This window comes from Anopheles marshallii, chromosome 2 (assembly GCF_943734725.1).
Source record: "Anopheles marshallii chromosome 2, idAnoMarsDA_429_01, whole genome shotgun sequence".
NCBI lineage: Eukaryota > Metazoa > Arthropoda > Insecta > Diptera > Culicidae > Anopheles > Anopheles marshallii.
Genome location: NC_071326.1, coordinates 11,902,127 through 11,918,021, shown reverse-complemented (window position 1 = coordinate 11,918,021; position 15,895 = coordinate 11,902,127).

The following is a 15,895-nucleotide window of genomic DNA, read 5'->3' as shown; positions in this document are numbered from 1 at the left end:
ATGGCCGATTAGCTCTATTGGATGTAATTCATTAAAATAACAATAGGCACGGTGACTACCGACTAACATCGTCGTGGTTCCAGCTCTGTTCCAGTCTCATAATCCCGCTAGCGAGGCAATGCTATCGCTCCGCGTTTTTGGGGTTCGTCGCTTGTTGCTGCTGCTGGTGCGTTGAAGTCGTTTGTTCTTGTGTTTTTATTTTACGGGTTTCACCGTGCAATTTGCTTGATGTTCCTGTTCCGTGGGCAGTGTTTAAGGGAAAATTTGCCCAAAACGCCATGCACAAATTGATATTTAATAACAAACAACAATATCTTCCTTCGGCACGATCCGATTGACCGTAACGGATAGGTAAATTAGTGAACTTTTCCGTTGGGCCGTCTTATGGACGGTGCGGTTCGCAGCGGAGCATTGTGTTTTCTCTCCGGATCTTTGTGCGAGGGACAACAATTTAGAAAGCCGCGTGGCCTTTGTGTGCACACACGCACACATGTCCGGGACGCGGACGGGAAGGAAAGGATAAGAAAGTGGAGCAAAAAAGTGATCCCTATCCCCCGAAAAAATGCGTCGTCTAAATGTCGCTAGCGCAATGCATTGCCGGTGTGTGTGCGAGCGCGCGCGCGCGCTCCGTACAATCAATCATTTCATCGCAGGAGACACATTTGCGTGGCCTCACCGAAACTGACGAAAATCTTCTACGCATTAAGCGGCCGGGTCCGCCGGGTTAAGGGACTGCGCACGTTTGGGGAGGTTAGGTCGCTAGCGTCCATTTGCGGTTTGGGACCATTTTTCATTCCCTACGCAGCGACTTGAACAAATTTTCCAACGTATGGCAACGTGCGTGTGCGCTGAGCGGTCAATAACAGGTTGGCTGTCGTTTAGAAATCAGTCACACACAAAAAAGAGGTTGAAAGGAATATCCACCCAAAGCGACCGGGAGAAATTGGGACCCGTTGTGTACCCCGCTCGTCGTCCCCGTTGTAACCCCCCATTTCCGTTGAAATGTGTGTACAATGGTTGACCATCTGTTCTGGGAGCACAAACGTCAACAACGCATCAATAGGAGGGAAAAATTGATAATTATGCACATACAGGCCATCGTTCCACCCCGAAACCCCGCAACCTACCAGGACAATGTTAATCTCATCGCCTTCCGAGATCAATGGACACTTTCGTTGGAGATACTGATGAGGGAGAACAAAAGGGAGAAGGTGGCTGGCAGAGCGGAACGCACGGGGAGGAAGAGCAAAGAGCGATGGAAGAAAAAACACGGCCACAAAAACCCACTCGGCTGAATAGAGGTGAAATTAGATTCATCAAAAATTATGATTAATTACACGGAACTTGTCCGGATGGAGTTTCGGAGTAGCGCGTTTGTGTGCGTGTGTGAGTGTGTTGCAGTGGGGGGGGGGTTGTGGAGTTTTTGGAGTGTTCGGATGGTGGAAATCACCCTGGGCCGTCAGGGATTTGGCGACAGGGGGTCGTTCTCTGCGGGCGTAGGTCGCAAAACGTTGCAGTGGAGCGATTTTTTATTGTCAAGTCACTCGCTCGCACACACGTCGTACGCACGAAGCCATGCGGCGCTGGTTGGGAGGAATTCCATCACACCAGCTTAACCTAGATTGGACGGTCAAATTAGCCTTGACCCGGTCGTTCGTCGTCAGCGTCGTCATTGGAAATCGTCGAAGAGTAGCATGCCGAAATGGTCTAAACCATAGGCTACTTCGATTGTTCGGCGGTGGTTCATCTGAGGCCCGTGCACCGCGAGCGTGGAGGCTTTTCGCATCAGTCCGCCTCTTTTGCTCCAGTTTGGCATGCGAACCAAAGTTTGACCGACGGCAGGGCATCTCGCCCGCGAAAAAGGGTGACTCCACCACGCGCGGAGGGTGTGTCGGTCCGGTTCGAAGAATCGCCACAGTTCGCGGCAACACAGCACAAACCGCCTCCAACTGCGTCGTGAATTATGATGGGCAGCTTTGATAAGCGAAGGCACGCAAAAGGTTAATGGATTTTTTGTGCCAACACCACCCCCTTCTGTCGACCGGCAGGCGAGAAGAAAATTCTTTTCATTCGCTCCTTCACATTCCCTGTCCACCCACTAGCGGAGGGCGCACGGTTCACGGTGCCGAACAGGCAAAAGCCCCACAAAGGCTTTATTTCCCAAGCGTCCACAATCGCACCGAATGGTCATGGCAAATTATCGCAAAACCATAACGGCAAAACCAGCGGCAGATTGGATTTAGGATTCCACACGCCTCCCTCCACCCCCCCATGTCTGACCGCCCCCATCCCATCCTGGTGGGGTCGAAAATTGATGTGGCGAAAAATAAGGCCCCGATGGTCAAGAGGGATTCGCTTCTGCCCAATGTGCACATCCATCATCATCCCATCGCAGGGCAGGCCTCATGCGCCACCCGCACGCTCACTTTCTTTCGATCAATCATGGTGCGGGTTTTAATAATGTTTCCGATTTTCTACGCGAACCTAGCGTCTTCGCCGTCTCGGGGGGAGAGATAGATCGCGCGCACAACTGCGTTTCGGTTCGATCATACCCCCGGCGCACATTCTACACAACCGACCGACTCCGTGTTTTTTTGTGTTTGAGAAATCGTTTTTCAATTAATAATTTTCCTGCCTTCTACGTCGGCGTGTGGGATGTATCGATCGGGGCTTTTCAGGTTCTTCGGGAAGTATTGGAACAAAACACACCACCACAGTCCACAACAAAAGCGCGTCCTCGTTCCCGTGTCTTGTCCTCGCTGTGAAGGAAATCGGCGCATGTTGTGCATCATCCGACGGGTTGGGATTAATAATAGCACTAACCGATCGAATTGATGATCGTACACCGATGGTGATGGCAATTGGCCGGGCATTGGTCCGGTACTGCAGTCTCCTGGCTGGTCGAAGATCCCGAAAGCCGAAGACGAATCCCTTGGTGATGATCAATTCTTTTTTCTCTCTCGGGAGACATTACGGCCCCGCAGCGGTCGTGGGTGATCAAGTGATTGGGAATGAATTTCAATTCTCGCACCGTTAGCGGGAAGATTAATTTAACCGGATATACACGCCTCTAATTCACCGGGTTGGGGGGAGTTGGCAACTCTGCAGTCTCCAGTGGTGTCCAACATTCCGGTGCTAATGATGCAGTTCGATCGGACGAAAGTGATCGATTTCAATTCGGGAGTCATATTGATTGATTGTCCGTCCGTCCACACAGGGTTGATGCATTGTTGCGGTGAAATGGAGTTAAAGTGGGCCGAAATTCGGAGGTTTTGCCCATAGTCTGTCCCCATTCCGCGGGGGTTTGTTGTCGCAGATAACAATGAAGCAAGTTGATATCAAGTGTCGAAGGTATTGTTCCAGTCGCATTGACTTGAAATTGGTTTGAGAAATGTTAAACTAAAACATGTTCTCTAAACGAAAGTATTGGTCATTCACTTCCTCAACCAGGACAACCGCGTACAGAGTGCCATTTGAACGAGCGCCATTTTATAAATCAAACAACAATTTGCTGGGCCCCGTTATGTTGCGTTCGAGTGGTTTCTGTTCCCAAACACATCACCGCTGACGGGAGTAATTTTGTGTTGCGTGGTACCCAAAATATAATTGAGCGTGAGTCCATAAAACAATCTTGGCCACTACGGTCTACCCCACGGAGGAAAGGTGAAGTGATTTAAAATAATTTAAGTAAAGCGAATGGTTGACATTTGGAAAATTAGCAAATCGTACCCGTCGTACCAAACAATGTGATTTCAATTTAATAAATTTAACCGAAACTAAATTATGCCCATTCCGTCGACATTCATCGTTGAGGGACAACAATTTCAGGCGCGACATTTCGAATGTCACTTAATGAATTGTTTGATCTGTAGAAGTGTTGGGCGAATTAAGGGTTGGCGATTTGTTCCGAAAGGTTGTCTAGTCTGATGAAGCCAGAGAAATACAGCGAAACGATGATGGCCGAGAGTACATTTGGAAAATTATACACAAAAAAAAGCGAAAGCCAAAATAAAACGAGAGCATACGTCGTACACCGTACTCCCAATTTACCCTGCCCGCAAGCGCTTCTGGAGCGCAACAAGAACAACAACGGCGTGTATTAATAAAATCAACATTGCCACAGTGCGGCCGGACTGTGGGCCTCAACCGTGCGGCGTACGAAATGGTAATGGGTATGATAATTTTACAACCGATCTTGCCCCGGTTCGACCTCTCGGTGTGAGCGCGTGCTTAGGTGCTTATGAGTCCCGGCGGTGTTGCGCCGCTCGTTAAGGGCGTCGGAATCGTCCGGCTGTTGGTCCGGCGGGTCCGCCGTCGAGGGGAGGATTGGTCGTGATCTAGAAAAAGCATCACCGGCAACGTGATGCCCGGAAGGTGTGAGTGCTCTCATTACGACGAACCGAGCGGTCCGTTGTTGTTCGATTTCGTTCGAGTTTGAATGAAGTCTTTTGCTTCGTACACCCCCCCGATCGTTTAACGTTTGCAGGCTCGATGGCTAAAGCGTAGTTCTGGGGAGGTCTTCCGAAAGCTAAAGGCCGATCGACCTTACCGGGGCAGCGCGAAGTGGCTTCGCTGTTTAATGTTAGGCAATTCCCCTAGGAACACTTGTACTACGGTGACTGTTTGTTACGTTAAAACGGGCAAATTCCTACGACCGTGCACCGAAATTAAATACCGTTTAGCTTTGAAAGGGAAATTGGAACAGCGAACGCTATCTGTTTGTCACGATTTCGTTGGATGCTCTTTCGGGCAGTCTCCAACGGGAAGCGTAACGTGAAGTGCAACATATTTATCTCACGCAAAGTCTCCTCAAAGGGGCCGTTTTCACATGTAACTACATTGTTGCATGCACTTGCTCATGTAGGGGTTCTCATTTTCTTTTGGGCTACGGGTAGATAACGCGGAACCGATAGCTCGTTGGCTAAGAAAGACCGTGCGATCGGTGGATAATGCTAGGTTTTTATCTTAAAATCACTCACCGCGCCGAGGCAGATCGGAGGCAGCGGCGCATTAACAGTGCCTACTTTGTAAAGGAGCAAAGACGCGATCGGATCGGATGAAGAAAAACTGATCCTATTCATCAATGAGCCACTTATTAAAGACTCCAAATAGACGCGCCATATATGTTCACGACCAGCTATGTACCGGCATGTGTGTGTGTGTGTAAGTGTGTGTTTTTTGCGCATCACAATTTTGCCGTGATTTTTTATCTATCGCTCACGGCAGAGGGTGAACTTTCCTGCCGATGCAGCGGAATCGCTTTAATTTATGGTCGTGTATTAATGTCAAAATATGACTTCGCACATCACGCTCCTGCCGGTGGAAACGCTGGTGCCGCACCACGCAAAAGAAGCAAACGGGGCTACTGCATTCGTTCATAGCGATGTGTATCGAAGAGGATCCACCGGCTTCTAGTAGCAGCGTCGGAAGAGAAATGAGCCATTCTTCGGGGCGCACCAAACGAGCCGAGTGTGCGCGCATAAATTATGAAACGGTTTGCCAAGCCACCCAAGGGTGCCGGTAGTGCGAAAACACCGTGACAAACATAAAAAACCCATTCCAGGGGCGGGTGCATCCGAAGGGCGAAGGGCCGCATTTCAAAGATGCTTCTAATTAATCTCCCCATCGGGTGGAAAATAGACGAGTTGGAATTATCGAAAATAAATCTTATCGACTTCCGTGGCGTGGTGTGTCGCTGGGCATGTGCAGGTTGTGCTTCTGGCTGGAAGGAGGTCTCGTAAAAGATGATTTAAAGCCACCTGATTGCGCCAGTGTGGCAGCAGCAGAAGGAACTGAAGCGCCGAGGAAAAGTTCCCGAGCCGGCTAGAGTTAACCTTCCAGCCAGTTGCTGATGGGAAACTTGACTAGTAGATAAACCCACTCCATCAAAACGCCACAACAGTATGCCGAAGATTACTAGCCAAGAAATGTTGTGGCCCGTCAATCGCGATCGCGGTCACAGTTTACAGGAAGAAATTTCGAGCAAATGAACTGTGGGACATCGTCTCGAGATCATAAAATGCAAAACCAATCATCGCTGCGATCGCATCCGTTTTGGAGTCGGAACTGCGGACATGTTCCGTGGGGAACGACGAAGCCAGCTGCTTATCCTGCTCGATCAGTTCGGGGCCAAAACGATCCGGAGGCCTACTTTATGCAAATGAAAGCCGAGTTTAATACGACGTGAGGCACTTCTCTCCGTTTAGGAACGCGATTTTGACACCTTCGAATGGATGCGGATCATCGGGACACTGCGCGTTGTGTCGATCGAACTCACGGACAGTTTTATATCACTGGAATCCAATAAAATCCTCTGATAAATGGTGAGAAACCAACACCTAACGGAACATTTACGCATTCATGGCATGGTGGTGAGAACAGCGAGGAGAGGAACGTTAAAATCGAATCGAAAATTCGTAAACGATCTGTTGGCTTCTTCGACACAGGGTTTCGTTCGTCTCCACCCCTAATCAACTTGAACGGTTGTGAACTGAAGGAAGATAAAGAAAACGAAACGGTTTCCGAATACGCAGCAGAAGGCAGGAGATGGCAAGGAAGAGGCCTCCCGGGCAGGCCGTTTGAAATGTGACAGCTGAAGCACGATTTGTTGGGGTCTCTTGCGTCGCACGGCAGGCGAGCGCACTACCGGTAGGCGACCGTTTTGACGGCGACCAATTAATTATGAGTATTTCGCTGTTTACAATTTCTTTATCTCTCTCCGTAGCCATCGTGTTCGTTGTCGTTTGGCCCCCGTGCATTTGGACGATCGTGGGCAGAGCACCAGAGCCCTTCCGTGCGCGATACGCTGGGAACCGCGAAGCTCAATGCGATGTCTGTAAGAAGCGCGCGGCACCACAACACTTACGGAAGCAAGCCGGTGAAATATGGTGACGCATACAAGTCCGTGCGCAAATGATTAAGCAGAAAGGAACGCTGGTGACTAGCGCCGTGCGCCGACGAGGAGCGATGAGAGCGTGCCGATAGCGACCGGTTGATACGCGGAAGGCGATGAATTATTCAACACGTGAGATCCTTCGAGGTGTGCAGTGTGAATGAGCGGCTCGTAAGAAATGGACCACTTTTACCCGAACCAAAACACGGTAGCCCGCGTGTTGATATGTCGGACACAAGGAGGTTCTAGTTGGCGCCATTTCCAACACGTACTTTAGTTCGCGTAGGTGTCATTCGTTCGGGGGGGTAGCGTCTTTCGGTTGCTCCACATGGCGTTTTTGACAGCGGTATGGTTTTGTTGTCAGTATCGGGTCGTGTCACGCTATTGGCACACACAACACCGAATGTACCAGAATTCTGGCGCCCGAGCAGATGCTGGCCGGAGTTGGAAGTTACGTAAATCACGCGCGCAATTGCCATGAGTGCGATCTGATATTGCCCGGGAGAGCATTTCCCGGGCACAATCTGTGGGCCATCTTCAGTCATCCGTGGTATCATTAACCATTGGACTAATAAGTGTCGAGTGCCATAAATAAAACCAACATCACGATCTCGCGTAGCGTTCGTTGCGGTAGCGCAACCAACTCCGGTCGCACATATGGGAAAGGAAGGATGGAACTCCCGGGCCACCACTCCGAGACACATGCCGATCTTGGCAGTTGTGGAACGTCGATCTCGATTTGTCGTGAGGAAGCTGCGCGGGAGCGACTTGTAAAGTGGCCCGGGAAAACAAAACTCATACGGAGCCATTCACAAAAAGGCTGCTGCTGCCGCTGCTGCTCGCCCCCCCAAAGTCATTCTGCAAGATTGTGCAATTCGGGTGTTGGATTTCGAACGTGATGCAGTAATTTGATTTAGGGTTTTTTTTTTCTCCAAAACCTGCCGAGCGAGAGGAGATCTATGGGAACTTGGATCTTGGGCCGTTTGCCGATCTTTGCGTAGTAGATCGAGTCAGCTGGTTCACGGTGGTCCCATACCCTGTGCGAGCGTATGTTTATGCGCCAGCAGCGAGGTATGCGTGATTTTCTTCCTTTTCTTCTGCTGCCTACCGTAAACATCTCCGTGTCATGCCCTCGGCAGTGCGACCCTTAACGAGAGGAAGCGGACACACGACGATCTTTAGCGCATAAATAATGTTGCGGCAAGTGTACGTAGGTCCGTTCCGTGGCAAAAGTGGGTTTGCAGTGACGAAGAAGCAAAAAAAAAATGCAATTACTTGCCGAGTTCCCCGAGGGGTCCTCGGATTGCCGCAACTAGTTCGTAGTTAGTCTCGTCCAAACTACCGGATGAAATGAAATTGATCTTTGCTGACTTTTCTCACAAGGTGGCCCCGAGTTTTGTTGGGACGAGGGGAAGCCGCGGGTGCATTAGGGATGGTTGGCTAGAGCAAGGTCATAAAGATGCACGCACATGATTATCGCGCGCGAGTTGAGTGCAAACGACCCCGGCGGAGGTCCAAGATGTGATGCGTGCGCCTGCCTGTTCCTTGCCGTCAATGTAAGCCCGGTATAGCCTGTGGGAAAAAGAAGGAAACTCGGCTAACGCATTACCCGCCGGGGTCGGAAAGTGGTTAAAGGTGCAGCTCTAACGATGTCAGCTCGCGATCGGTTCACATACCATTCATGTCCCAATGCGCAGTGACTCACAACCATTTTCAGCATATGGTACGAAATATGCGTATGTAGGGGGGCGTTGTTCAACAGGAAAATGCCTATACGGCTTTGACCACCGATCATTCCGATCATTGCGTTTCGATTACGTATGCATCAATGTTCACGATCGGCCATTGATCTGGCCAGATCGGATCAGGATCAGTGTCCCGGACCACCCCGAAGGAGAGTTGCAAGAGCGCGAGTGAGCTGTTAGTGTGGATCAAAATAAATCGATCTCATAGGTAGGAGGTGTCCTAAACCCCCACACACCACCACCACCACCACCACACCGGTTGGTATTGGACGGTGCGCGCCCGGTAGAAGTTAATTAATAATGAATCATAACTAATGTTTTGGCAAGTTTCGCTTGATCGCGCCAGCCACTCCGGGGTGTGGCGAGGCAATGCGTTCGGGATTGTTTCTGTGCAGCCAACAAATTGCTTTCATGCCCCGAACATGCCAGCTGCTGTAACCGGACCTGTGCCACCTCAGTGCCGGCTTCTGAGCCAGCAGTCGCACACCGTTCGATGTACTGTCAAAATTGTCGTGTTCGGGTAAATTACCAAACAATTTGATCACCGCGCCCAGCATCGGCTGATTGGTGGTCGCATGTACTAATTTAATCTCATCGTGCCCTTGCCAGGTACCGGTGAGTGGTAAAGGTGCCATTTTTGCCGTCACCTACCCGGCCTCACGACCCTCCTAATGAAGCATGACTTTTTGACATAATTGGAATCACCACCCACCACCCAATGTGGCGTGCGGTGGTCGATCATTGGACCAAATGGGCGTGATTCACCGTACCGTGAAATCGGTTTCATTCATGGATCTCAAACCAACCGCTCACTATCGGATCCTCCCGATCGCTCTACGCCGACGGCACGCAAATTAGCCGCCGAGTCGTCGACGGAGTGGTCGATTGAAATTAATGTTTATTTTATTCGGTGTGAATTTGAGGCGCGCTCGGTCAACAAATGCCATCAGCCATCTTCTATGCTCCAAGACACCCCTTGCCCCTCCTTCCCACCCCCTTCACCAAATCGCCCCGGAACCGAATGGAATCCGATTATATTTACATTTACATTTCATTTCCATATGCTACCGATCGTGTCTCGCTAGGGTATCCGCTTTCCGGCACGGTGTGGGTAGGCGTTGATGTGAGCGGAGCCTTGTTAGCATAAGCATGAATGGGCCATCGAATGAATGAAGCAGATGATCCGGTTCGAACTGACAGCCGAAAGACACGCATAGACATTTTTCCGGTACAAGCGGTGGGGTGTCTTGTTATCATAACGTGTCTCTCTCGGCGGTTTCTCGTTCGGGTTCGTCGCTTTGGTGGAAGCGGAAATCATCGCTATTTATCATCACGTCGCCGTGCGAGGTAGGCTAAGTGGCATTTTGCTTGCGTTGATTAAAATTTGCGATATCGAAAAATAGACTGCGCGGGCCACTGAAGAAAAGGTGACTCACACACCCGGTATTAAACCGTGCTGTTTATGCTAGCGAAGAAGCGCGCTGATTTAAATCGTTCGATCGATAGTCTAATGAAGCAAATGTTATGCTCCAGAGAAAGGTTCCGATCCCGCCGTGGGGAACCCAGTGTCTTCCGATTTCCACACACCGGCTGGAGCTCTGTACATCAATTCCAAATTATTTCATCGGCTGCTCTGATCGGAAAGAGTGTTTTTGCTAATTTTATCGAAGACGAACGAGACTGCCCTTTGGCGTGTTTTGTGCACCCCAGCGAGCGAGCCGCTGAAGTAGTGGTGCTGGGCGCTATTCCCACGCTTCCAATTTAAGTTCAATCCGTTGCTAATGAAACCAAAGAAGAAGAAAAACGGAGAAACACAGTAAGAAAGACAGATGACAGATGGAGATACGATCGGCGTTTCAATGTCGCCTAATGAGGTGACTTCTGACGGGAAGACTGGATAGTTGGTTTGGCTAAGATTTTCACTCCCCCTCCCCCAACCCTCCACCTCCTTTGATGTGCGTTGATTTTCCTCCCATCCGCTGTTCGCTTCTTACGCTCTCCCACCCCGTATAAGGGTCATCAATGTTTTGGGATGTCCATGCCCTAGGGGCGAAATCCGCAAAATACCCGTGCGTCTCGCCGGGGGGTGATGGGCACCCGTAAGATGTTGAAACATTATTACCCCACGCGGGTCTCTCCATCACGATGATGCGAAAAATTCGGTTGCTGTCCGAAAAAAAATCAAAAAATCATCCGCCGTCAGTTAGGTGGGGAACGTTGATGGGGTACCGGCAAGTTATGTTGCATGCGCATGGCAGGATTAAAATTTCACCCAAAGCGCTGAAGCTAAATATTCAGAAGCCATTCAAAGCCTTTCCCCCCTGGTGGCTGTTTTGAGGGGGGGATTTAAATACGCATCGATCATTGTCCGGGAGATGTTTCCCGAAGTGCCAAAAATAACAACCAGCATGAAGTTTATTTACTGATGCTGTGGTTCTTTTTTTTGTTGCTGCTGTCCAAGAAGACTCTTAGTAGGGGCTCGTGTTACCTGCAGGCTGATGAGTAACATTCTGCACACCGGTGCTGCCTCATCTCGAATTAATACATCATAGGCTAATACTGTCTGGTGAAATAAGTTCACACATTTATCATTCGCGGTTTGTCGTGTTCCTGCTGTTTAAATTTGCCATAAAGTGTAGTAAAAACCTCCCCGTGCGCCAACAAAGATGCTACAAAGAATTCGCGGATGTGTGGGGCCCATGCATGTTTGGAGGACATAACAATATATCATATTCTTCCTCCTACCCTTTTGGTACAATCCGGCGGTGGCTTTCGGGTTTCTTGTGTGTCTCACTTAAAACGAGACCACTTTTCACACTTATTGAAGGGTAATAAAACGCGAAAAACTCGAGGCAAAGCGCGTAAAATGCAGATGCACCTCCGTGCTCTCGTTCGTGACTTCGCGCGCGTCTTGCGTTCGGTTGCCACCCGTTTGCCTTCCTGCCGATCGTGCTTATTTGCGAATGTTTGTTTGTTGGTTTGTTTGGGCATAAGTTATGGACGGGTTTGGGCTGGGCGCACATGTCCTTGCTGCCACGCTGTGCCGAAACCCCCAACCCGGCACGGAAGGGTGGGCCGTACCGTGCTGTTGGCTTTTGTTAAATTGATTGCTTTTATAGCGTGTGAAAACATGCATAAAGGAAGGTAAATGGAGTCGGTCTTTGGCGTGAGGGACCACAGAAGGAAGCAGACAAAAAAAAAACGCACCAAATAACAACTCCAATGCATTATGATTGTTTCTTTTGTGTGTGTGTGTGGTGTGTTATTGCTGCCAAATCAGATGCAGGTGCAGAAAGGAAGCAGAACGAATGATATTTCAAGAGCTTTCGTAACAGCGCACGTTGGATACGGCTAATAAAAGGGGGTATTGATATTGTTTCCGGAGACAGGCGGAGAAGTGGTGAGCAGCCGAAAGAAAACGCGCAAATTTAAGCCCCGGACTTTCGGTGACAGGTTGTCCAATTAATCATCGGCCATCGGTTGCCAAAGACTGCCGTGCCGCCGACGCCGTGCACGCGGCGTGTTGTTTGCTCAAGCACCGCACGGCACACGGCAATGCGTACAATAAACTTCAAATGCAAATGAACATGTTAACTTATAATAATTACATACCGCCCGGACCGGGACGGTGCGCGTAGGTGTGCATTTCGAGCACACAGGGAGAGAGACAGAGAGCTGAAGAGTGTTTTTTTTGTCGCGTACTTGTTCTCCACCGCATGCGTATGAATCGTGAGTATTTTGTTGTTGTTGTTGTTGATCGCATTATTTCTTCACATCAACGCGACGCAAAAATCGAAAGCATTGCAGCCCCCTCCCGATGGCCGTCGAGAGAGAAATATCAACCCCCCTTCCTACATCCCTCCCCCACAAACAAACCGAGTGCGGACGATGACGCGGTATCGCTTAATAAAGTGCGGCTGCAGTTGCAAGGGCTTATTTATGGCATGTAATCTGAAGGTAATATTTCATAAGTAAAATAGACACACTCAGCATCTAATCGACCGATCGCGGCGGTGCTTGTTTCAGGTGCAGGGTGACTTCTTTTTTTTGTGCCCTGGGCACTGGGGGGTGCTCGATCAGCAACAAAAAATAAAAACGGTGGCCATTGCAAGGTGTGCATTGCTGAGGGCATTTTATAAATCATGCTTCTCCGGTGCTCATCTAGCATTAACTCTCCTGTGCCAGGATATTTCGAAACATAGTTACGCGAATGAGCCGCAAGTGTGTGGCGATGGAAAAAAAAAACAACAAATGCAAAGATAAAGTTCATTTTTATTAACCTGCTCGTGGAGTTTTGATGTCGATCACCAACCTTCGGGCGTATATGTTATGATAAAACGAAAATAATCCAACGTTGCGTTGTGTAACATGTATGCAAAATCTGGCGAGTTGCCTTGTTTTTTTTAAAGTCATAAAAATGTGGTTTAAATACATAAAAATTGTTTCTCGTGATAATAATTCTTCTTCGCGATCGCCGATTTTTTTTTGCCAATGTCAATCAGCGGCAGCTTTTATGAATATGGCGTTTTGATGTTCGTCGCTGGATAGCAAGGTCGAGGGCTCGGACCATCGGACCGATTAAGACGGTTCTACCCCGGGTAATGTGTTGCCGTCGCGTGCATTAGCCTCGATACGGGCAAATGCGAGATGCGATTGAACCCGCGAGCGCTCTTCACATCCACACACTGCTCCCAGGCAACAGTGGGCAACGCAGGTCTTGCGATGCACATGCGGATGCACACCGCCTGCCTGCCGAGGACGATCTTCACTTCAAGCAATGCAACGAAAACAGCAAAACCCCCGAACCCCCCAGCCGTAATAAGAAATGCAAAATAAAATATTGTCCGGTGGTCACTAAATGATCGTAAATTATTGGTTTTGACGGTGGCGGCAGTCGCTCTTCGGATGCTTATCGGATGCTCCGTGTGTCCGGGATGGTCGTTTCGAACTCCATCCGCAGTAAGCCAGTGAGCCAAGTGGTTGTGATGCGTGGGGAGGGGAAGGAAAAAAATCAATATTATGATCGCAACCGCACTTTTCGTTAACGATTATTGCCACGGTTTAAGCGATGCAAACAAACAAAAAAAGTACGGTAAGCGAAGGTACAAAAAATGTTTTATAAATTCGAAAATAATTGCCATCATATTTCCTCGCGTTCACGTTGTGTGTGTGTTGAAAAGCAATCAGAGGGTGATCAGTTCGTTGCCGCCAGTCAGTGAAGACAAACAACGGATTCCTTTTGGGAACCGCCGAAAGAACCGATCGACGAGCACAGGTGATAATTCGATTTGGGGGGTTTGTTTCGTTTGTAAGCGAAGACGATGCGACGAGGAAGACAGCGGTAATAGGTTTGAACCTGCTGATTTGAGACGCATTTATGCATAATTCGTTCCTTCCATACGAATGGAGCCACGAAAATGGGCCCGGTAAAGATTAAAATAATAACTCATATTTCACCTTGCACGTGTTTAAGGCTTTACTTATCTCGAACCACCTCGTCTTTCCCCCCCCCCCTCTCCTCTGCCCACCCCCTGATATTCCCCAGGGCGAGGGAAAACAACCCTTCGTAAAGTGGCATAAGGGAGAGCGCACGAAGGACATTCCCACATACACGAGATTTGACTGATTTTAACCTATGATCGACACAAGCATATTGCATCATAAGTGTCATATAGAAATCAGTGCTTCGCGTAAATCATTTCAAGCGCATTCAGTAAAGCAAACAGGACGCAACACATTCCCCAACGTTGGCCATGATCATTGCGCTTCGCAACCATGGCGGGCCGTTGCGCAGTTCCAGTGGCGCACCATCATCAGCATAATTCAGATGCACTTTAAAAGTCCATTTAATTAAAATTCACAACCGAGCCGAAACTCGCGCCAAACCAGGGCAGGAGAAGAAATTTGTGTCCGGCAGCGGGAAGCGACCGGCAATTGCCATAACCATTCGTTTTAATGCATATGGCTTGGGCTGGGCCAGGAGGCCAGGGACGTTTGTTTTATCTTTTGGCCCGGCTTCCTTTACAAGGATCCCCCCCCCCCCCCCCTCACCCCCTCCCTTGGGATATGTGGCTTGAGATCATGGTGGCAGGACACATCCTTCCCTTCGGTGAAAGATTTAGTTGTACTTCGGCGAACTGAAAACCCGCTCCAATGAGATATTTGTGTACTCCTGCTCTCCTGAGTCTGTCTTTGTTTGCATTCGTCGGCCGTGCAGCAAATGCACTTGTGTGTACCGTCGGTGGGTCGGTGTGCCTGCAGGTGATTTTGCGCGACCCCCGCGGTGTTTACGCCACCTTCCGGATGTTCGGTACCGCTGCTGCACTGGGGCGCGCACCGGTTGCTGCCGTTTTCGGCCGCAGCACGTTGGCACGTTGGGAAATTTATTGACCCCGCGAACCACGAACGTTCGACTACCGGCGATTGCGCGCGCGAGCCAAACGGAAGTCTCTTGCGGCATGCTTTAATTGGGGATGATTTAACGAAATCGGAATGAATTGGTTTCTGGTGTCCACAACGTGTGTCTGTGTGTGTATGTAGCGATGTGGACATCGAATGGAGGGCAAAGAGTGTGCGCAACAGGTATAACGCTCGTGACACTCACCCGGCCGCAGTTGCATTAGCTGCAACAAAGTTTACGAAATAGATTAGAGGTCATTAATCGGCGGCAAAAACCGAACCCAATTAAATAGAACCCGGAAAGGAAACGTCGTTCTTAACGACCCACAAATGCCATTTGATCCCCGGTCCATGCGGGCCGTCGGGTATCGATAGATCCCGCCACACGGAACAGGTTGCTCGTTGGGTTTTGGGAAAATCATTTTAATTGAATTATCAGCACCGAAAATCGTTTACCCACGGAGATTTATTTCTTCGGTTGGTGGTAAGGGGCGGACACTGAAGCAGCCCGATTGCGTTGCGCTTCCATGGTGCAGTCTGCAATTGCAGCTATTCGGGTCGGTGTTCGGAAAACAGTTCGCGCGAAAGACGCAGAAAACACATTTTGACATATTACCTGATTATTTTGATTAATATCACTGTCCGCGAGGGTTTTTTTTCTCTCTCTCTCTCGTTTTTAGAGGCCCGAGGCTCATCCAACGGCGGGATTTCGCCGAATGTCGTCGAGGCACTTCTCGACGAGCAAAAGGCGTGCGCGGTCCGTCCGCATCGAAACCTGATACATTTTTAATTACGAGCGTATTTTTGGTTTTTAGTCTTCATCTCTCCGGTGAGGTTTTTGGGGGTTCGGTCACTAGAC